The sequence below is a fragment of the Tachyglossus aculeatus genome, chromosome 2 (assembly GCF_015852505.1).
Source record: "Tachyglossus aculeatus isolate mTacAcu1 chromosome 2, mTacAcu1.pri, whole genome shotgun sequence".
Classification (NCBI taxonomy): Eukaryota; Metazoa; Chordata; class Mammalia; order Monotremata; family Tachyglossidae; genus Tachyglossus; species Tachyglossus aculeatus.
The window spans coordinates 78,656,039-78,679,552 of NC_052067.1; the positions used below are offsets into that span (position 1 = coordinate 78,656,039).

At 43.5% G+C, this 23,514-nt stretch overlaps 1 long non-coding RNA gene across 1 annotated transcript; it reads left to right on the forward strand.

Annotated features, from left to right (window-relative positions):
• Positions 1-1,639: 1,639 nt before the first annotated feature.
• On the forward strand, positions 1,640-7,036 carry LOC119939544. The gene is made up of 3 exons (XR_005454679.1): positions 1,640-1,757; positions 3,958-4,060; positions 6,777-7,036. It is a non-coding gene; the product is annotated as an uncharacterized LOC119939544 (long non-coding RNA).
• The last annotated feature ends 16,478 nt before the right edge of the window (positions 7,037-23,514 follow it).

The window sequence follows — 23,514 nt, forward strand, 5'->3', positions numbered from 1 at the left end:
GTTGTCCCACGTGGGGCTCACAGTCTTAATCCCCATTTTACAAATGAGGTAACCGAGGCACAGAGAAGTGACTTGCCCAAAGTTACACAGCTGATAATTGGCAGAGCCAGGATTTGAACTCATGACCTCTGACTCCAAAGCCCGTGCTTTTTCCACTAAGCCACGCTGCTTCTCTAGCACCAAGCCCTTTGGAATAGACGGACGCTCCACAGACATTTCTCAGTTCTCTTCCAGTGTGAGAATATAGCCATCTCTCTGGGGTTTGAAAGTGACCTAGAATCCCCTCAACCTGGACCGACAAAGATCAGGAAAATGTTTTAATGCAAGGTTTGTTTCCTGCTAAGAATGGTAACTTTTCACACATCAGGTAGTAAAAAGAACCTTAGACGACATGATGGTGAAAGGAAGAACAGCAGAATTATCTAATTCCCAAAGGCGGAGTGCACACTACAGATATGGCGAGGGCTTGCAGTGTGAAACTTAACTTCACATCTAGTTGGTGTTTGTGGCCACTATGTCAGCAAGAGGAACGAGTTAATGCACTTTAATTATGTCCATAATGAAAGAACACAGGCTATTTACTCTCAATATCAAAATAGACATAGTGCGAAAAGCACTGCCAAGGCTCCAGCTGGGTTATAATTCTATTTTTAGCATGAAATTGTTTTGCTGCCGTACATATGTAGAACCGTAGTTCTCTAAAGGGAGTCCTGGTAAATTACGCTTTATAATTTGCTTGGGTGTCAAGTTAATGCCGTAATTTCCCTTATAATTTGATACCATGTCGTCTGATGGCTATTTAGAAAATTCCCCAATTATTCCCTTTCTCAAAGCTTTAGCGGTAGCAATAAACAATGCTAATTGGAATCATAATTGGCCCCAGGAGGCTTAAATTAGTATTGTTTTAATGGTGGAAATTGTTCTTCTATATTATGAATAAATCAACCTGTCTTGTTATATTATTTAAATAGCAATACCCACACAGTATCGTATCAGAGTAGGTTTTAGTTCCTGAAACACGACAATCACACTGACAGCAGAAGTGATACAAAGGCGAAAGAGTGGGAATGCAGTGAAAAATTCAACATCATTGAAATGAGCAAGGTTACCCAACTGAGACTCTGTAGCCGAGAGACACAGGAAAGACTCGGAATCAAATTCCAAGTATACCACTACTGTTCCTATCTGAAAAAAAATCTTTGATAAGGAATCTAGAGTGTTGTTTTCACAGTTGCAAGCAATGGAATTTGGGGCTCTAATACTATCACACCACACACGAGAGGTCGGCTCACTTCTATGGAATTTAAACACAGAATTTTCAATCGGGCAACAAGTGTATTTATTACTCTATTTATTTTACTTGTACATATCTATTCTATTTATCTTATTTTGTTAGTATGTTTGGTTTTGTTCTCTGTCTCCCCCTTTTAGACTGTGAGCCCACTGTTGTGTAGGGACTGTCTCTATATGTTGCCAATTTGTACTTCCCAAGCGCTTAGTACAGTGCTCTGCACACAGTAAGTGCTCAATAAATACGATTGATTGATTGATTGTACTAAGTGCAGTCATCGATTATGATTGATTGATTGATTGATTGTATTATGAATTGCTTATTTTAGGTCAGCTCTTTCAATGACCAGTGCCACACATCTGAGAAAAACCAAATTGACAACATGGTTCCATTTCTGTCATCAAAAATGAACACTTCTGACCCACAGCTACAGTGTTTAAACCCAGCATCTTCAATCAGGCAAAAAGTATATTATGAACTGCTTTTTTTACGGCATGTGTTAAGCGCCTACTATGTGGTGGGCACTGTGCGAAGCGCTGGGGTAGGTAGATACAAGCTAGTCAGGTTGGACGCAGTCCCTGTCCCTCATGGGGCTCCCAGTCTTAATCCCCATTTTACAACCGAGGTAACTGAGGCCCAGAGAAGTTAAAGGACTTGCCCAAGGTCGTATAGCAGACAAGTGGCAGAGCCGGGCTTAGAACCCAGGCATTCTGACTCCAAGGCTCTATCCACTTGGCCACTGCTTCTCAATTAATAATAATAATAATAATAATGGTGGCATTTGTTAAGCGCTTACTATGTGCAAAGCACTGTTCTACACGCTGGGGGGGATACAATGGGATCAAGTTGTCCCACGTGGGGCTCACAGTCTTAATCCTCATTATAAAGATGAGGGAACTGAGGCTCACAGAAGTTAAATAATAATAATAATAATAATAATGCTGGTATTTGTTAAGCGCTTACTATGTGCAAAGCACTGTTCTAAGCGCTGGGGGGAATACAAGGAGATGAGGTTGTCCCACGTGGGGCTCCCAGTCTTAATCCCCATTTTACAGATGAGGGAACTGAGGCACAGAGAAGTGAAGTGACTTGCCCAAGGACACACAGCAGACATGTGGCAGAGCCGGGATTCGAACCCATGACCCCTGACTCCAAATCCCGGGCTCTTTCCACTGAGCCATGCTGCTTCTTGTATGGTGATGTCACATGTGGCATGACATGATTGTTTCATTGTCCCATAACATATCTCCCCACCCAGACTATGACTCCTTCCCTCAAATCCCCCAGTCCACAACTCTCCTCTGTTTCAAATACATTATGAAAAAAAAAAATAATAGACCAACCCACCCCTCCTTCAGAGCTGCCAGTATTTTAGTGGCGGTGATGGCGACACAGATGGCAGCCCTGAGGGATACTGAGCAGCAGCAGACACGGTGACACCGATAATTAATCAGTGGTATTTATTGAGTGCTTATGATGGGCAAAGCACTGTACTAAGCACTCTGGAGAGTGCCGTACCACAGAGTTAGCTGACACGTTCCCTCTCCATAATCCAGCAACGGGAAACTGGGAGATGCTGACGGAAGCACGGTTGGGGCGGAAGATAATAATGGCATTTATTAAGCATCCCAGTGGGCCCAAAGATTGAGTCCCACAAACCCCTGCAATAATCCAGCCCTCTGTAAGGACGACTGATGATTTAGAGTTGAGTAATTAAATCAGTATGTACAAAGTACTGGGGTTGGTTGCGAATCCATAATGAGAAACAGCATGGCGTAGTGGATAGAGCAGAGGGACTCCTGGGTTCCAATCCCGGCTCCACCCCTTGTCTGCCGTGTGACCCTGGGCGAGTCACTTCACTTCTCTGGGCCTCAGTTACCTCATCTGCAAAATGGGGATTGAGACTGTGAGCCCCATGTGGGCCAGAGACTGTGTCCATCCCAATTTGCTTGTAACCACCCTAGTGCTTTAGTACAGTGCCTGGCACATAGTAAGCATGGAACAAATGCCATAATTATTATTACTATAATGGAGAAGCGACACAAAAATGTTGGGGTGGGGTGGGGGAGTTAGAAGGATATGATCTGGGGAGAAGAACAATTAACTGGGAAAGCTTCCTAGAGGAATTTGAGATTTTAAAACAGTTTGAAGATGGGGATCATTTGGGTCTTGGGGGAGAGAGTTCCAGACAGGAGGTAGAGGGTAAGCAGTGGATGACTGGGGTGACAAGAAGGAAGCACAGTGAGAAGGTTCCCTCGAGAGGGATGAAGAGGTTGTAATATTGTTAGTGTACATCTATTTTTGTTTGCACAACAGAAGTGTGCACAAATCCCTATATGGGGCATGTACAATTAATAATGAAATGTTTACAGAAGTGTGCTGAAGAAATGAAAGAGCAACTGAGAGAAACTGAAGAGGTTTCTGTCCCTCTAGGCTGTAAACTTGTATTGGGAGGGAACAGGTCCACTGATTCAGTTGCATTGTACTCTCCCAAGCGCTTTGCATCATGCTGTGCACAATGTAAACACTCACATACCTTTGATTCTTTGATTGATTGATTGCTAACCTGTGCCTTACAGTGGGAGAGGGCTAGATCAAGCCCAAGCACGGAAACCCATTCCAAAACAAGAGTCGCAATTAAATTTTGTTTTGTTTTTTCTTAACAGAGTCTTAATTTGGGTAAAGAGCGAGGCTTACTTACCAGATTGCTTCCTTGACTTTCTGCAACTTCTAAGAGGACATAAGGTCTCTCCTCCGCTTTCCTCACAGGTAACTTTGATAAAGGCATTGATGCACCTAGTAACTGGGCATATTAAACCTCTCAGAAGTCTCCTGTAACACATTTATTATTCAGACACATGGGACTTAAACTCACTCTTTCAAGTATAGAGGACTAGCAACAGCTTTCCTTTCTAGTCTTATGAACATCTCAGGCTTCAAGTGTGGAAGACTAGCACTACCTGCTGCTTTTCTTCTTAGTCTTATGAACAGCTCAGGCATAAAACTGCCTGGATGAGAGAAGGCCTCTCATACTGCCCAGAGCCAGAAAAACCTGGCTGACTTCTGGAAGAGGGCTTGCAGGGACAGAAGCTGACAGTAGAAGAATGGAGCACAGTGGCTCCACCCAAAATCATCTTCAGTCCCTGAAAAATGCCCCCAAAGCTCAGGCAGTGACAGCTAATTGGCTGATAATGCTTTTCTACTTCCTTCTTAAGGACACAGTTACTTGGGGATTTGGCTAGTGCTAGTCATCCTTTCCCTTAGATTGTGAGACCCCCCGTGTGTTTGATCTGCTTTTGTTGTATCTATCCCAGTGCTTAGTACGGCGCTTGGCGAATAGTAAGTGCTTAACAAATACCAATTTTTTTATTATTATTATTACTCAATATTTGAGGAGACTCAGCATTCATTTGTGATACTCTTGGTTCCCTTGGGAAAAAGTGAAAATTAGCAAAGGATTAAATCTATTCAATATGGGGCTTGGCAAATAGTAAGTGCTTAACAAATGCCAATTTTTTATTATTATTATTACTCAATATTTGAGGAGACTGAGCATTCATTTGTGACACTCTTGGTTCCCTTGGGAAAAATGTGAAATTAGTAAAGGATTAAATCTATTCGATATAATGATCATTAATAATAATAATAATGATGACATTTATTAAGCAAAGCACTCCTCTAAGTGCTGGGGAGGTTACAAGGTAATCAGGTTGTCCCACGGGGGGCTCACCATCTTAATCCCCATTTTACAGATGAGGTCACTGAGGCACAAAGAAGTTAAGTGACTTGCCCATAGTCACACAGCTGACAACTGGTGGAGCTGGGATTTGAACCCATGACTTCTGACTCAATCAATCAATCGTATTTATTGAGCACTTACTGTGTGCAGAGCACTGTACTAAGCGCTTGGGAAGTACAAGTTGGCAACATATAGAGACAGTCCCTACCCAACAGTGGGCTCACAGTCTACAAGGGGGTCGGGGGGAAGCCTGGGCTCTTTCCACTGAGCCACGCTGCTTCTCTAATGATATTTATTAAATATTTACTCTATGCCAAGCACTGGGATGAATGGAATATAGTCAGATCAGATGTAATTCTCATCCCAATCGGACTCAAATAGGGAGAGCAGATCCCATTTGACAGATGAGGAAACTGAGGCAAAAAACAGATAGGTGACTTGTCCAAGGTCACCTCACAGCCAGTGAATTAGATCCAGGGATTAGAACTCTGCTCTCTGGGACTCCCACTTTCATGCTCTTTTTTTTTTTAATGGTATTTGTTAAGCGCTTACTATGTCTTTCAGACTGTGAGCCCACTGTTGAGTAGGGACTGTCTCTATATGTTGCCAACTTGTACTTCCCAAGTGCTTAGTACAGTGCTCTGCACACGGTAAGCGCTCAATAAATACGATTGATGATGATGTGCCAAGCACTGTTCTAAGCTCTTTCCACTTGGCCATGCTGTCTCTAGATTAATTATTGAGCACTAACTCATCATCATCAACCATCATCAATCGTATTAACTAACTGTGTGCAGAGCACTAGTCCAAGCGCTTCGGAGAGTACAATACAAAAGAATTGGTAGCTAGGGTTTCTTGCCCAGGAGGAGCTGACAGCCTAGAGGGAGAGACAGACATTCAAATACATTATAGATGCTCACATAGGTTCTGAGGGGCTGAGAGTGGGGCAAATACCGGGTGCTAAAAGGTATAGATCCAAATGCATAGGTGAAGGCAGAGGGAGAAGGAACAACGACAGCTTAGTCAGGGAAGGCCACTAATCGCCCATTTTCAAAGTACCGATCGGTAAATTACTCTTTCCAAGGTACACTGGTGCTCTGTAAGGATCAGATGAGATGTACGTGGCCTAGTAGATAAGAGCATGGGCTTGGGAATCAGAAGGACCTGGGTTCTAATCCCGGCTGCGCCACTCATCTGTTGTGTGACTTGGAGCAAGTCACTGCACTTCCCTATGCCTCAGTGACCTCATCTGTAAAATGAGGGTTAAGACTGTGATCGCCCTGAGGGACATGGTCTAAGTGTCCAACCTGATTAGCTTGTTTCTACCCCAGCGTTTAGTACTGCCTGGCACATAGTAAGCATTTAACTTACACCATTTCATTCATTCATTCAATTGTATTTATTGAGCGCTTACTGTGTGCAGAGCACTGTACTAAGAGCTTGGGAAGTACAAGTCGGCAACATATAGAGACAGTCCCTACCCAACAACGGGCTAACAGTCTAGGAGGGGGAGACATACAAGAAAACAAAACATGTAACATTTAAAAACGACAAAAAAACCAGTTACCACAGTGAGTGAATAGTCAGTGTCAGAGGTCACCACAGAATCAGACCTTAGGGTAACTCTTCTCTTCCTGAACCCTTGACACACGGACCTCTTTTCCTTATGAATGATAACGTCAAAAACCTACGGAGTTTAGTTCAAGACTTCCAAGTTTTCTTTTCCCTTTTTCTTTTCTCCTTTAGGTAGCAAACCTGGTTGTCTTACCCTAAGTAGCTGCTTGTTTTTTAAAAAACAGAGTTGTCATTTGTGTACTGAGGGCCACTTTTCTGAGGCAAGTGACAAAATGAAGGGAAACATCTTGTGACCTTTTTTGTTTTACACTGTTTGGGATGGATTTCTTGTCGATGGGGAGGGCTGAGGATTCTGACACATACTAATGTTTATTTGTTTAAAACAAAGAGTACCGTCTTCAGGCTGATGAGTAATTGAATAAAAGGTCATAAACGAGAGAGGACAATCATTTCAACAATTTATGTAGAGTTTTTTTGAATGGAAAGAACAGGCCCAGACAAGGTTGGCTTCTTTTCTTTTTTGTTTCTTTTGGCTGTAGGAAGTAAGCTCATTAACATCAACAGACTATAGAATATCTGCTATTAAACTCATTAGCATAGAAGAGTTTATAGGATTCTGCATGTACACACTTTCAAGGGTTCTGTGCTGGGGTAGACACTGAACATCAAAGACTCACATATAATAGATCACTTGGGCAGTGTGGTCTAGGAGAAGGGGCAGGGGCTTAGGAGTCGGGGGACAAAGGCAAAAGTCTAACAAGTCACTAACCAAATTGAACGCACTCCCTTCATTTTCTCTCCACCAGTCTGCTCTTCGTTTTCCCCTTGACACTTGCTGAGCAAAGCCTGGGCTACTGGTCATTCTCACTTGTTGACAAAGACCTAGTAATGGCCAGCTTTATCATCATCATCATCATCAATCGTATTTATTGAGCGCTTACTATGTGCAGAGCACTGTACTAAGCGCTTGGGAAGTACAAATTGGCAACATATAGAGACAGTCCCTACCCAACAGTGGGCTCACAGTCTAAAAGAAGTCTCTAGACTGTTATCTTGAAGTCTCTAGACTGTAAGATCCTTGTGGGCAGGGAACAGATCTACCAACTCTATTGTAGTGTACTCTCCCAAGTGCTTTGTACAGTATTCTGCCCACAGTTAGTGCTCAACAAATAATAATCAATAATAATTAGGGTACTTATTAAGCATTTACTATGTGCCAAGCACTGTTCTAAGTGCTGGGGATGATACAAGTTAATGAGGTTGGACACATTCCCCGTCCCACTTGGGGCTCACACGCGTATCCCCATTTTTTATGGGTAAGGTAACTGAGGCACAGAGAAGTTAAGTGACTTGCCCAAGGTCACACAGCAGGCACGTGGAGGAGCCGGCATTAGAACCCAGGTCCTTTGGACTCTCAGGCCCGCTCTCTATCCACTAAGCCCCACTGCTTCTCATCGATTGATTGAAGTCCTAACTTACTGCTTATGGGCCCATCTGACCTTGCTTCAAAACCAACGTTTCCTCATTTGATAAGCATATTAGCAAAGAGGTTCTGGCCTTGTGAGTGAGGAGGACATTGAAGGAGCATGCAGAGGGAAATGGAAAGAGAGGAGGAAAGAGAAAGACAGAAATAGGGAGTCAGAGTCATTGGAAGAAGAGATGGAAGAAGATAGACGACCTGCTCCTGAACTCACTTGAACACACACGGTGATAACGGTTTGCACATTGAGGAAGGTAAATGACAATTCAATCAATCAATCCATCCATCCATCCATCCAATCAACCAATCATGTTTATTGAGTGCTTATTGTGTGCAGAACACTGTACTAAGCTCCTGGGAGTACAATACAGCAGAGTTAGTAAGCAGATTCCCTGCTCACAGTGAGGTTACGGTCGGGAGGGGGAATCAGGCAGTCAAGGGAATTTATTGAGCGCTTACTGTGTGCAGAGCACTGTACTAAGTGCTTGGGAGAGTAACAGTATAACAGACACATTCCCTGCCTATAACAAGCTTACAGTCTAGAGGGAGAGACAGGCATAAGTGATTTACAGGCATGGACATAAGTGCCGTGGGGCTGTGATGAATAGCAAATGTCCAAAGGGTACAAATTCATTCATTTGATCATATTTATTGAGCGCTTACTGTGTGCAGAGCACTGTAGTAATCCAAGCGCATCCAGTCCAGTCCTCAGACCCCGCTCCGCTGAGAACTCTTCCATTTGGCAGTTTAGCTGACATGGGCAGGAAATGTGTCCCAAGCGCTTAGTACAGGGCTCTACACCCAGTAAGTGCTCAATAAATACGACTGACTGCCTGAAACAGAGGTCAAAAGGCTGGAGGAGGAAGCCCAAAGGCCTGGTATCATCATTCATTCATTTAATCATATTTCTTAAACACTTACTGTGTGCAGAGTACTGTACTTAGCACTTGGGAAAGTACAATGCAACAACAAAGGGTGACAATCCCTGCCCATAATGAGCTCACAATCCAGAGGGGAGGAGACAGAGATCAACACAAATAAACAGACATCAATACAAATAAATAAAATTACAGATATATACATAAGTGCTGTGGAGCTGGTGAGGGGGAAAAGCAAAGGGAGCAAGTCAGGGCTATGCAGAAGGGACTGGGAGATGAGGGAAAGTGGGGCTTAGTCTGGGAAGGCCTCTTAGAGGAGATGTACCTTCAGCAAGGTTTTGAAGAGGGGGAGAGTAATTGTCTGGTGGATTTGCAGAGGAAGGGCATTCCAGGCCAGAGGTAGCATGTGGACTAGGGGACGGCGGTGAGACAGGTGAGATCAAGGCACAGTGAGAAGGTTAGCACCAGAGGAGCGAAGTATGCAGGCTGGGCTGTAGAAGGAGAGAAGCGAGGTGAAGTAGGAGTGGGCAAGGTGATGGAGTGCTTTAAAGCCAATGGTGAGGAGTTTTTGTTTGATGTGGAGGTGGATAGGCAACCACTGGAGATTTTTGAGGAGGGGGTGATGTGTGCTGAACGTCTCTACAGAAAGGTGACCCGGGCAGCAGAGTGAAGTATGGACTGGAGTGGGGAGAGGCAGGAGGCTATGTCGTCAGCAAGGAGGCTGATGCAGTAATCTAGGTGAGATAGGGTGAGTGACTGTATTAACGTGGTAGCAGTTTGGATGGAGAGGAAAGGGCGGATTTTAGCGATGTTATGAAGGTGGGTCTGACAGGATTTGGTGACAGATTGAATATGTGGGTTGAATGAGAGAGAGGAGTCAAGGATAACTCCAAGGTTACAGGCTCATGAGAAGGGAAGGATGGTGGTGCCGTCTACAGTGATGGGAAAGTCCGGGAGAGGACGGGGTTTGGTTGGAAAGATAAGGAGCTGGGTAGGGACCATCTCTATATGTTGCCAACTTGTACTTCCCAAGCGCTTAGTACAGTGCTCTGCACACAGTAAGTGCTCAATAAATACAATCGAATGAATGAATGAGCTCTGTCCCCGAGGGCACCGGTCCCCAGGTTCCCTTGGCCTCTGGGGATTCCAGGCTGCAAGTCCTCCCCATAAGACTCTGGCTAGCCCTTCCTGCCTGAGGCTCGGGGTGACTTCTGGGCACGTCGACCAGGCCGGGAGCCTCCGCCGCCCTCAGAAAGTGCCGCAGGAATGCCACGTGCCCATCAGCTGGGCCCAGCAGGGCACCAACCTCCAGGGGATCTGCCAAGTAGGTCGGGGGGTCGTCGTCCTAGTCAGCAGCCCTCTGGGACTCCAGCCTGTGGCCAGAAAGTCATGGTAGGAGGCGAGGCCGAGGCACATGGGGTGGAGGTGTCCCTGGAGAGCGGTGGGCACCAGGCTGACTGAGCACAGCCCGAACTGGGGGACCTTGAAGAGCCAAGGCTGTGGTAGGGGAGTAGTGGCCTTAAATTATCAGTAATCCTCCAGTTCTTTATGAATATAATAATAATGACATTTATTAAGTGCTTACTATGTGCAGAGCACTGTTCTAAGCGCTGGAGAGGTTACAAGATGATCAGGTTGTCCCACGGGGGGGCTCACCCTCTTCATCCCCATTTTACAGATGAGGGAACTGAGGCCCAGAGAAGTTAAATGACTTGCCCAAAGTCACACAGCTAACTGGTGGAGCCGGGATTTGAACCCATGACCTCTGACTCCAAAGCCCGTGTTCTTTCCCACTGAGCCACGCTGCTTCTCAATATGCCACTTTATGTGGCACTATGATTAAGAAAGTACTGTAAGTATGAATGCTTTCCCAGTCATGGCCCATTTGGAGTTGCCCGGTCCAATTTAGTTAATAGAAATATTGATAATAATAATAATGATGGTGGTATTTGGTAACCACTTATTATGTACCAAGCACTGCAGAAAGCACTAGATACAAGATAATCAGGTTGGACACAGTCCCGGTCCCACATGAGGCTCACAGCTTAATGGGGAGGGCTTGACACCTGTCCACATGTTTTGTTTTGTTGTCTGTCTCCCCCTTCTAGACTGTGAGTCCGTTGTTGGGTAGGGACCGTCTCTATACGTTGCCAACTTGTACTTCCCAAGCGCTTAGTACAGTGCTCTGCACACAGTAAGCACTCAATAAATATGATTGAATGAATGAATGAACAGGTATTTAACCCCATTTTGCAGCTGAGGAAGGTGAGGTACAGAGAAGTGAAGTGTCTTGCCCAATGTCACACAGCAGGCAAGTGGTGGAGCCAGGATTAGAACGCGGATCCCCTGACCTCCAGGTCTGTGCTATTTCTGCTATGCCTCGCTGCTTCCCATATACATATATAATAATACATATATTTATAGCTATTTTGGTTCAAAGATGAATCTGCCGATGATGGCATTTTTACTAGTATGTAGGAGAAGGGATTATAAGACCAAAATATAGTTGACAATCCCTTTCAAGGTGTGTATATGAAGCAGAGTGGCTAGGGAAGCAGCGTGGCTCAGTGGAAAGAGCACAAGCTTTGGAGTCAGAGATCATGGGTTCAAATCCCGGCTCTGCCAATTGTCAGCTGTGTAACTTTGGGCAAGTCACTTAACTTCTCTGTGCCTCAGTTCCCCCACCTGTAAAATGGGGATTGACTGTGAGCCCCCCGTGGGACAACCTGATCACCTTGTAACCTCCCCAGTGCTTAGAACAGTGCTTTGCACATAGTAAGCGCTTAATAAATGCTATTATTATTAACTGCCCCTTTTTGTTCCATCACATTCATTGTCCATAGTGTCTGGCACTGTTTTCATTTCTACCCTCTTGTCACCACTTATTTGAAGCCTCGTCTCCGGAGCAGTTACACAATTTCTGACTGCTGTACATCAAATCGATTTGCTCCCGGCTGTTGTTTCTCAACCGTCTACTGTTATGCCAAATTAATTGAAGTTTCTCTCCCCCTCACGCCCTCCCCCACTGTCTTTCAAAGGGTTTCTTCTGCCTATCCAGTTTACAGTTGTCCCATTTCAGGTCTCAGTAAGAGCAGCTGTTTGGATAGCCTGCTGCCAATTATTCTCTTCAAGTGTCCCATCCAGCAAAGGTCTCATGCATTGGGTATCGCTTTGACGTTGGTTCTCTCCTTGAGTTCCCGGACTTCATTTTGGAAATTTTGTCTTTCTATTCGATGTTTAAATATTGCACCTTGTTGGTGTTAGAGGAATTGCTCTAAAACTCAAAGGTTACACCTGTGACAGATCCAGGTCTCATCTCATAGATTCAGTGCTTTGCACATAGTAAGTACTTAACAAATGCCATCATTTTTCTTCTTCTTCAGAGCCATAATCAATCAATCAATCAATCAATCAATCAATCGTATTTATTGAGCACTTACTGTGTGCAGAGCACTGTACTAAGCGCTTGGGAAGTACAAGTTGGCAACATATAGAGACAGTCCCTACCCAACAGTGGGCTCACAGTCTAAAAGGGGGAGACAGAGAACAAAACCAAACATACTAACAAAATAAAATAAATAGAATAGATATGTACAAGTAAAATAAATCAATAAATAAATAGAGTAATAAATATGTACAAACATATATACAGGTGCTGTGGGGAAGGGAAATAGGGTTCTACAATTGCCCTATATATCTTCAGATATTTGTTATGTTGGTGCCACATTCTGCCTGTCAATTCTCCCAACTTTCTTGTTTTGGATTTCTACATTCTTGTCTATCATAGCATCATGATACATTTAATAGTGATCAAAGGTTGAGTAATAATAGTAGCGTTTGCTTGTAATACAAGTGAGTGAATAGTAATAGTGAGCTGTAATAATATCATGTCCCAAATTTTGCATTTTGTAATAGTTTGTCTTTTGTAAAAGCGTCTTTATGGAGTTTTAGTGAATTATTTCATTATGTTTTCCTTGTAAAATGTAAACATTGTTTGAAATTGGGTATTCAGTCAGCTCTGTCCCTTCTCCTTATCCACTCTCCTCTCCCTGTACACCCCTGCTCATATTCTTCATTCTTCTAAAGCTAAGCTACTAACTGTGCCTCTTCCTTGTCTCTCCTGCCATAGACCCCTTGCTCCCTCCACTAACCCCCCACCTCCTGGATCTCCCTCACTCAAATTTGACAGATTACAGCTCTTCCTATTTTCAAAGCCCTTCGGAAATCACATCCCCAATTACTATCTAATCTCCCATGCTGATGCCCATGCTATAGCCTAACGTGGCTCAGCGGAAAAGAGCCCGGGCTTTGGAGTCAGAGGTCATGGGTTCAAATCCCGGCTCTGCCACTTATCAGCTGTGTGACTTTGGGCAAGTCACTTCACTTCTCTGTGCCTCAGTGACCTCATCCATAAAATGGGGATTAAGACTGTGAGCCCCCCGTAGGACAACTTGATCACCTTGTAACCTCCCCAGTGCTTAGAACAGTGCTTGGCACATAGTAAGCGCTTAATAAATGCCATTATTATTATGATTATGTTTTTACAATCTTCCGTAGCATTTTGGTACATATAATTGTACATACTACATATTTTACACACCCTATTAAGCACTTACTCATATACATATTCCCATCTCCTGCTTCCTCCTATGTATAATTTGTTTTAGGCTCTGCCTTTCTATTAATTCTATCATATTCTTCCAAGTGCTTAGTACATTGCTCTGCACATTATAGGTGCTCAGTCAATACAATTGACCGACTGACTAGAAAGAACTGAGATTTACAGTTAGGTCAACCATTGGTACTTATTGAGAGATTACTGAGTGAAGAGAATTATACTAAGCACTAGGGAGAGTACAGTTCAACAGGGTTGGAATACATGTTCTCTGCCCACAGGCTTAAAGTCTAGAGAGAGAAAGTATGTTCTACATTATAATAATAATGGCATTTATTAAGCACTTACTATGTGCAAAGCACATAGGACGGCACTGGGGAGGGTACAAGGTGATCAGGTTGTCCCAAGGTGGGGCTCACAGTCTTAATCCCCATTTTTAGATTGATTTTTACAGATGAGGTATAACTGAGGCACAGAGAAGTTAAGTGACTTGCCCAAAGTCACACAGCTGACAATTGGCAGAGCTTGGATTTGAACTCATGACCTCTGACTCCGAATCCCGTGCTCTTTCCACTGAGCCACGCTGCTTCTCATTATGAAGATAGTGCGGCAAAAATCAAACCAAATCTGGCATTTTGATGCACTCTAATTGGAAAACAGTACAAATCAGATAGAAGCTCAGCAGGAAGAATTCTCAGACAACTTGTTTCTGAAATGTCTTTGCTTATTTTCAACCCTAGTTTTTTTCCCCCCAAGATTATGATGTAATAAATCAATAGAATGGTTTTTGGGAAGCTCCCCATTGTTAAAACATAATATTAAAGTGAATATGCTCAAAAAGCATTTTTACGTTTGTTTAGTCAAAAAAGGGTGGGTTAAAATGTTTTGACTTGGTCTGTCGGGGTAGCAATTCCCATGAAAAATGATGCTTCGGAAAGTTGAAACAATATTTTGGAAAGACAGAAGTTAAAATATTAACAAGAAAAAATTGTATTTTAAATATGCTATGTACGTGATTTTTCTACTAACTTACAACATATAAAGGTGCCCAGCTTCAGACATGTATACCCATGCAAACGTATAACTGGAATTTAATACACTGAAATAAACACAGCTGTGTTTTTGTCGAGGATTAGCCATTTAAGTATGTGCTTTCTTATCTGTATGTCAAATAAATACATAGTTGAGTCATAAGGTTTCTTAAAAGGGAAATCATATTCAAAATTGTATCCTCACCAAGTTATGGTTAACAAAAAGGGCCTTAATTTAAAAAAAGAGAGTCATTGAAATATCCCCCTCCCTTTTACTTCCAAAGCCAGGGTGATAAGGGTACTTCGCCCTACACCTCTCAAATAACTTTTGGTTCTCAAAGTAAAAAGATGCTAAATATGAGGTTCCGGTCTAATGTCTCTTCTGCATATGTTGAAATACATAGTTTCCATCCAATAGTGAAATGTAATTCTGTGGGCTGTCCTCGAAACTTCATATGAGTCAGTTTTGTTTTCAGCATTTGAAGGTGGGTAGTGAGAACTAAAACCTGAGTCTTAATAATAATTGTAAGTGCTTACTATGTTTTAATATTGGCTACTTGTCTGCCGTGTGACCTTGAGCAAGTCACTTACCTTTTCTGTGCCTCAGATCCTTTATCTGGAAAATGGGAATTAAGACCGTGAGCTCCATGTGGGGCATGGACTGCATCCAACCTGATTTGTTTGTATCTACCCCAGCACTTAGTACAATGCCCGGCACATAGTAAGCATTTAACAAATACCACTGAAGAAAATACTGTGTGTCGAGCACCGTTCTAAACGCAGGGGTAGATCCAAGTTAATCAGGTCTTATACAGGGCTCACAAGCTAGTACTGTGCTCTGCACACAGTACGCGCTCAATAAATACGATTGAATTTTACAGATAAGAAAATTGAGTCACAAAGAAGTGACTTGTCCGAGGTTCCACCGCTGGCAAGTGGCAGAGTGAGGATTGGACCCTAGGCCTTCTGACTCCCAGGAAAATGCTCTTTCCACTAGACATACGGCTCCCTTTGGGCAAGAAGGGGGGGACAAGGAAAGTTCAAGCAAAGAAATGAGAGGTTTCTCCAACCCTGTCTCCCTCTTTCCCCCACAGCTTCAACCTTGGCACCGGAGTCATCCCTGCTGAATGACTCTTCCCTTTTCTTTGCTTAAACTCCCACAGCATTCTCCCTACTTTATGGAAAAATCTGGTGGGGATGTGCTTCGCTGGGAACCGTTTTATAGTCCTGGTCACTCTAGCTCTTTAAAAAGTTAGCTCCTTGAAAGCAGGAACAATGAGTTTTGTAGGCTTGATTCTACAGTACCGTGACTGGAACTTTGAGAACAGTAGTAATGCCACTTCTAATAATAGTAATGATGATGATATCACTATAACCCAGAAAAGCTGTTATGTAAATGATCGTTCCTTTTGCTAGTGTAGTTTAATTATGCAGTACACATGTTTTGGTTAAAGACATAAAAACGATCACCAAACTTAGCCCACTGTTGGGTAGGGACTGTCTCTATATGTTGCCAACTTGTACTTCCCAAGCGCTTAGTACAGTGCTCTGCACACAGTAAGCTCTCAATAAATACGATTGATGATTCCCCCTCTCCATCCCCCCCATCTTATCTCCTTCCCTTCCCCACAGCACCTGTATATATGTATATATGTTTGTACATATTTTTTACTCTATTTATATATTTTATTTGTACATATCTATTCTATTTATTTTATTTTGTTAGTATGTTTGGTTTTGTTCTCTGTCTCCCCCTTTTAGACTGTGAGCCCACTGTTGGGTAGGGACTGTCTCTATATGTTGCCAATTTGTACTTCCCAAGCGCTTAGTACAGTGCTCTGCACACAGTAAGCGCTCAATAAATACGATTGATGATGATGATGATGATGATAAATAATACCAAATATTCACAGTGGGGCCAGATTTCAATTTCCAGGAAAGCCCATTTGATTAGATTCATATGTAGTAAATGTCTATTTCCTATCTCCTCTATAGCCTTACCTCACCTCATTCCATCAGATTGCTACATTTGGATCCTGAGCTCTCTTGATTTGTAGATACATTTGTAGATACTCTCTTACACAGAGCTGAATTGAAAAAAATACAGGAGAATCGCTGAGCACTCATCCTTGGGCCGGCATTATGTCTCTCCCAAGCACTTAGGAGCAGCGTGGCTCAGTGGAAAGAGCCCGGGCTTCGGAGTCAGAGGTCATGGATTCAAATCCCGGCTCCGCCAAGTGTCAGCTGTGTGAGTTCGGGCAAGTCACTTAACTGCTCTCGGCCTCAGTTACCTAATCTGTAAAATGGGGATTAAGACTGTGAGCCCCCTGTGGGACAACCTGATCACCTTGTAACCTCCCCAGCACTTAGAACAGTGCTTTGCACATAGTAAGCGCTTAATAAATTCCATCATTATTATTATTACTATTTAGTACGGTGCTCTGCACATAGTAGATATTTAATAAATAGGGAACTGATTAAGCTAATCATATTCTTCTTTCATGGTTGTTGTCATCTTTGTCTTTTGAATTTTTTTGCCATACCTACTATGTCTGTCACCAACATTCATTCATTCAATCGTATTTATTAAGCACTTACTGTGTGCAGAGCACTGTACTAAGCGCTTGGGAAGTACAAGTTGGCAACATATAGAGACGGTCCCTACCCAACAGTGGGCTCACAATCTAGAAGCAATTCTACTACTACTACTGGCTACAGCACAGGCTTGGGAGTCAGAAGGTCACGGTCCTGGTCGGCCACTTGTCTGCTGTGTGACCTTTGGCAAGTCACTTCACTTCTCTGCGCCTCAGTTGCCTCATCTGTAAAATGGGGATTGAGACTGTGAGCCTCATGAAGGACAGGTTCCGCATCCAACCCGATTTTGCTGGCATCCACCCCAGTGCTTAGAACAGTGCCTGGCACATAGTAAGCATAGTAAGCACTTAATAAATGCCACAATAATGATTGCTACTACTACTACTCCATTGGTCATTCAGAAATCATGTTACCTTATGCAACCAGTATTTAACCAATCTACTGCAAGAAGCCCCAGTCTCCCAGTACAGTAATGCAGTCTACAGAAGTTCTCTTGAACAGCTCAATCAATCAATCGTATTTATTGAGCGCTTACTGTGTGCAGAGCACTGTACTAAGCGCTTGGGAAGTACAAGTTGGCAACATATAGAGACAGTCCCTACCCAACAGTGGGCTTACAGTCTAAAAGGGGGAGACGGAGAACAAAACCAAACATACTAACAAAATAAAATAAATAGAATAGATATGTGCAAGTAAAATAAATAAATAAATAGAGTAATAAATATGTACAAACATATATATATATACATATATACAGGTGCTGTGGGGAAGGGAAGGAGGTAAGATGGGGGGATGGAGAGGGATAGAGAGGCTCCAGAGGATTCAGGCCAAACTGGACCTCCGGAACTTTTCCAGGGGCCTGCTCCAGGTTGACATGGACTCACACCCCTTCCACCGCCAGACCTGTCCAGATCCAGGCCTCAATTCAGGGCCAGTCTGCTCCAGGGAATCTGACTGGGAAATTGTGGTAAGAGAACAGGGAGGGGTGAACAGTTTGAGTGAACAGTTTTGTACCAGAGGCAGCAGAGGGAGTCCCCAAGATGGGCGTCAGCAGGAATCCCTGTATAGGCTTTGGCCAGACAGGTGACAATCAGGGCATTGCCTGATGGAAAAATCTATCCCCGGTTGAAGGGAGTGAGTTTTCCCACGGTGAAACAGCTCCTAGATTTCCTTCCTTCGTGTGTCACTTTAACCGATACCTTGTTTGCTCTGAGCTCCGAACAAGTAAGTTGTCTCTTGGAGCTAGGTGCAACCGAGAAGCGCTTAAAAACCGACAGTGCTCTGCACACAGTAAGCGCTCAATAAATCCGATTGATGATAAATACGATTGATGATGAGAAGCCCCACTGAGATTTCCTGTTTATTTTTTTTTTATGGTATTTGTTAAGCGCGTACTGTGTGCCAGGCACTAAACTAAGTACGGGAATAGTAACAAGCTAACAGGGTTGGACACAATCCATGTCCCCCGTGAGGCTCGCAGTCTTAATCTCCATTTACAGATGACGGAACTGAGGCACAGGGAATTGAAGTGACTTGCCCAAGGTCACAAAGCAGACAAGTGGCGGAGCCGGGATTAGAAGCCATGTCCTTCTGACTCCAAGGTTCGTGCTCTATTCACCGGGCCACACTGCTTCTGTCTCTAAGCTGCTCTGTTCTTGAAAGGTGGGTCGTTTTCCTAGTCATACCTGGAGTCGGAAAATAGTAGTACCAGTAGTAGTAGTATTTATTTGGCCTTTCTTTGTAGGAAGTGCGGCACAAAACATTGGGAAAAGGAAGATAAAGATGAGATATAAATCCAGTTCCTGGCCTCAAGGGCCTCAGTCTGGACTCAGTCTGGGTTCAAATCCATGACCTCTGACTCCAAAGCCCGGGCTCTTTCCACTGAGCCACGCTAAGTGGAAAGTGAGCAAATGACTTGCCCAGAGTCACACAACTTGTCCTTCCCAAGCGCTTGGTCCAGTGCTCTGCACACAGTAAGCGCTCAATAAATACGATTGAATGAATGAATTTATCACTCTATTTCTTTATTTTACTTCTACGTATTTATTCTATTTACTTTATTCTGTTAATATGTTTTGTTGCGCTTAGTACAGTGTTCTGCACACAGTAAGCGCTCAATAAATCCAGTTGATTGATTGACTGATTTTGTCGTCTGTCTCCCCCTTCTAGACTGTGAGCCCGCTGTTGGGTAGGGACCGTCTCTAGATGTTGCCAACTTGTCCTTCCCAAGCGCTTCGTACAGTGCTCTGCACACAGTAGGCGCTCAATAAATACGATTGAATGAATGAATGAATGAGAATGAGTGGGATGGTCTAAATACTGAGCTGCTTAAGAAATGCAGAAGTTCCATCTCTACTGAAGCTAGAGTTTTTTTAACCAGGGGCGGCAGAGGGATTCCCCAAGATGGGCATCAGCAGGAGTCCCTGAACAGGCTCAGGCCAGACAGGTCACAGTCAGGGCATTGCCTAATGGGAAAATCTATCCCTGGTTGAAGGGAGGGAGTTTTCCCACGGTGAACCCACGAGTAACGGATTCCTTGTCCACTCTGGTTTGTCAGAAACCCACTCTCCATCCTTCAAGGCACTCCGCAGTGAGAGACATTATGGAAAGTGACTTTCTACTTATTTAGTGCATCCCAATTACTGCTGTCCTTGTTCATGGATTTTAATTGGGAGTCTTTTGTGTCTGCACCTTGAGGCGATTTTTCTCTAGGGGTGCCGTTTCTAAAATTGAATAAACCCGTGCACTTTAGAATCTCAGTAGTTCTTATTACTAAATTCCTTGGTTTTAAGTAATGAGGTCCCCTAGCTCCATTTTTATGAATAGGAGGCTAATTCCTGAAGCTACAATTGAACCCATTTTTCACCCGAAAAATTCTCAAGAATGTGCTTTAAGAGCAACCAGAAGTTAATGGAGTGGGAATAGCCACACAGTCTTTCTCTGCCTTGTGTAATTAAAACTGCCTTTCATAAACTGGGTTTTGCTGATTCTCATCATCTGCTGTACAGAAAGATAGATAATCCTGGTGACGGTGGTGGTAATTTGTAATATTGGTAATTTGGTGGTGTTTTTGTCACTGAGACACATAAATGATGAGTTCCAAGAGGAACGTAAATTTGTTTCCAAATTGACAAAGCAGCTGTCTGCTTTCATAATGAGGTCCTTGGAAATGGGTACTCTCAGAAGTAATTAACTGCTTGTTCACTGCCTGGGCAGCATGATAAGTTACTAAAAGTCATGGCAATAGTCATGTTATCAGGTTTTATTAGAAGGGATGTACTGTAATTTAATTGGAAAGACCGCTTGGGCATATTTTTTCTCACAAATTATATGAAGGGAGAAGTACTACCTTTAAAGCATCAAGAATCCCTTTGCAAAATAGTTTTTAAAGGAATAACTCTGGTCCTATTTCTTCTTAGTGCAGAAGTATGAATGAGAAGGTGTCTGTAGATCCTTTTGCTCGACTCTCCGTAACCCGAAAATCGATTATCCACTTGGCGGATTTGGTAGACGGTGAGGTCCCAGGCCTGGCGAAAGGCCAGTCCGCTTGTCCCTGAATAATCTGGGACACTGTAGGAGGAGGCTGGCTCCTCTACTAATAGTGGGAAAGCTCCACCTCTCCAAGAAGGAGATCCAACTTCTCCTATGGCAGAGTAAAGAGAGGTCAGGCAGTTGGAGCTAGCCGTCGGCTGTTATATATGCTCCAGCCTGCTATCCCTGAGACTCATTTGGAAGCCATAGTAATGATAATAATGACCCGTAACGAGAACTATGATAATCGTGGTCTTAGTTAAGCCCCTACTGTGTGCCAAGCACAACGTTCAAAGCCGGGGTCAAGTATAATCAAAGGTCCACGGGGGAGGGAGAAGAGGTATTTCATCCTATTTTACAGGGGAAAGTGAGGCACAGAGAAGTCAACTGACTTGCCCAAAGGCACACAGCAGGTAAGTGGTCGAGCTGATAGAAGAACCCCAGTCTCATGACTCCGAGTCCTTTGGTCTTTCCACTAAGATGGGATGCTTCTCATCAAGAGTTATTCCTGCAGTAATTTATTCTCCTTCCTTAAGACATGGCTTGGGTTAAAAGTGAGAGCGGGTTAACTTGGTCATTAACTAATTTGGGGGGCATTTTAGACTCAACCCTCTTTCCCAAGGTCAGGTTTTCAGGCACGGTTGAAACACGGGGTGTCCAACTTCCGTTCTTCAAATCAACAGTGTGGCTCTGACACACCTGAACCTCGGTGTTTTTACACGATACCTGGCAACCTTTGACTTCAGTAGACTCTGTTGTGATTTTCCCCCCCTCAGGAGACTAATTAAATCCCAATTTTGATCGTTATCTCGTTTGGGAGTCTGGTTCAGCCGTAGCCACTGGGGCCTACACAGACGACGCAATTAGATCCTGGATGAAATTGTTAATTTCACATTTTCTTTGGGTGGCCGTAAATGTACGCTGGCTGACATTGGTCCTAGTTTGGGCTTTCACAGTGAGGCGGACCCAGTTTCGACCTCTAGAGGAAAAGGTCTCGGCCGAGTTTAATAACATTATCCAGAGCAGATTTCTTTTGAGGTCTCAGTAGCTACAAGTAAGTTTACCTCACACACCCTACACCAAAGTCCATCCCGTCATCCTGATGGCTCCAAGTCCCACTGACCCTCGGGCTGCCTTCCCTCATTTCCCATATTGGTCCCAGAGTGGCCTAATCCTGATCTGAGGCCAAAACCACCTCTCCTTTTTCCGTTGTCTATTTTTTAAAAATCCACCTCCATTTGTCTCCACCGTTAGCGTGGTTCATAGTGAATTGGCTAGAGTTCCTTTTCCCAGAGGGTGTAGTGCTTTCTGTGCATGTGTTATTCATTCTCAGTTTTACAGTTTAAATGGATGGGGAACTGTAACTCAGGAAAAAAACAAAACAAAACAACAGCCCTCCTCCTCCTCCTCCTCCTCATCAATCATATTTATTGAGCGCTTACTATGTGCAGAGCACTGTACTAAGCGCTTGGGAAGTACAAATTGGCAACATATAGAGACAGTCCCTACCCAACAGTGGTCCTCCTCCCCCCAACAAAAAACCAAACCAAAACAAAACCCAAAAACTCCAACAACCTAGGTCTTCTAACTGGGTCTTCACAGAGGAATGAAAAATTGAGGCAAATGCCTCAGGAAATGTTACCAAAAATTAACCAGGTAATTCAAGCACAGCATCTCCCCGACTCTCCTTTTTCTTCTCCAAATTACCCAGATGATGATCTCTGTTCTCTGCTCATCCCCGTACACTCTCCCAGGTTAGAAGTCTTTCCGCTTCAGGGTGTTGTACATCTGCCTTAAAAATCCAGTCCAGAAGTACCAGTATTAATATCTTTATTCATTCAATCGTATTTATTGAGCACTCACTGTGTGCAGAGCAGGGTACTAAGCACTTGGGAAGTACAAGTCGGCAACAGATCGAGACGGTCCCTACCAAAAATGGGCTCACAGTCTAGAAGGGGGAGGCAGACAACAAAATAGAACATGTAGACAGGTGTGAAAACTGTCAGAATAAATATAATTATAGCTACATGCACATCATTAATAAAATAAATAAATAAATAAATAAATAAATAAATAAATAAATAAATAAATAGACATGTATTATCCACACCAACAGAGTAGTAAAAATAAGCTCCTGTGGGCAGGGATCATGTCTACCTAATCTATTGTTGCCAAGTTCATTGTGATCTGAGGCTCTTAGACTCAAGCTCTCAATTACAGTGGCAACAGTAACAATGATATCAAATGTTTTTTGGTGTGCCAAACACTATGGTAAGTGTTGAGAGGGAGAACACGTATTTTATTGCCATTTTACAGAGAAGCAGCATTGACCTAGTGGAAGGAGCACTGGCGTGGGAGCCGGAGGACCTCGGTTCTAATTCTGTGTTTGCCACCTGTCTGCAGCATGATGCTGGGGGAGTCATTAACTTCTCTGTGACTCAGCTACCTCATCTATAAATGGGGATTAATCAATCAGTTACTGAGGGCTTCCTTTGTGCAAAGCACTGTAGTAAGCGCTTGGAGAGTACAATACAGAGTTAGTAAGATTGTGAGCATAGGGACCGTGCCCATCTCGATTACCTGGCACGTACTCCAAGAACAGTGCCAGGAACATCGTAAGCACTTAACAGATACCATAAAAAAATGAATCAGCTGAACTATAGAGTTGAAGCAGCGTGGCTCAGTGGGAAAGAGCACGGGCTTTGGAGTCAGAGGTCATGGGTTCAAATCCCGGCTCCGCCACTTGTCAGCTGGGTGACTTTGGGCAAGTCACTTCACT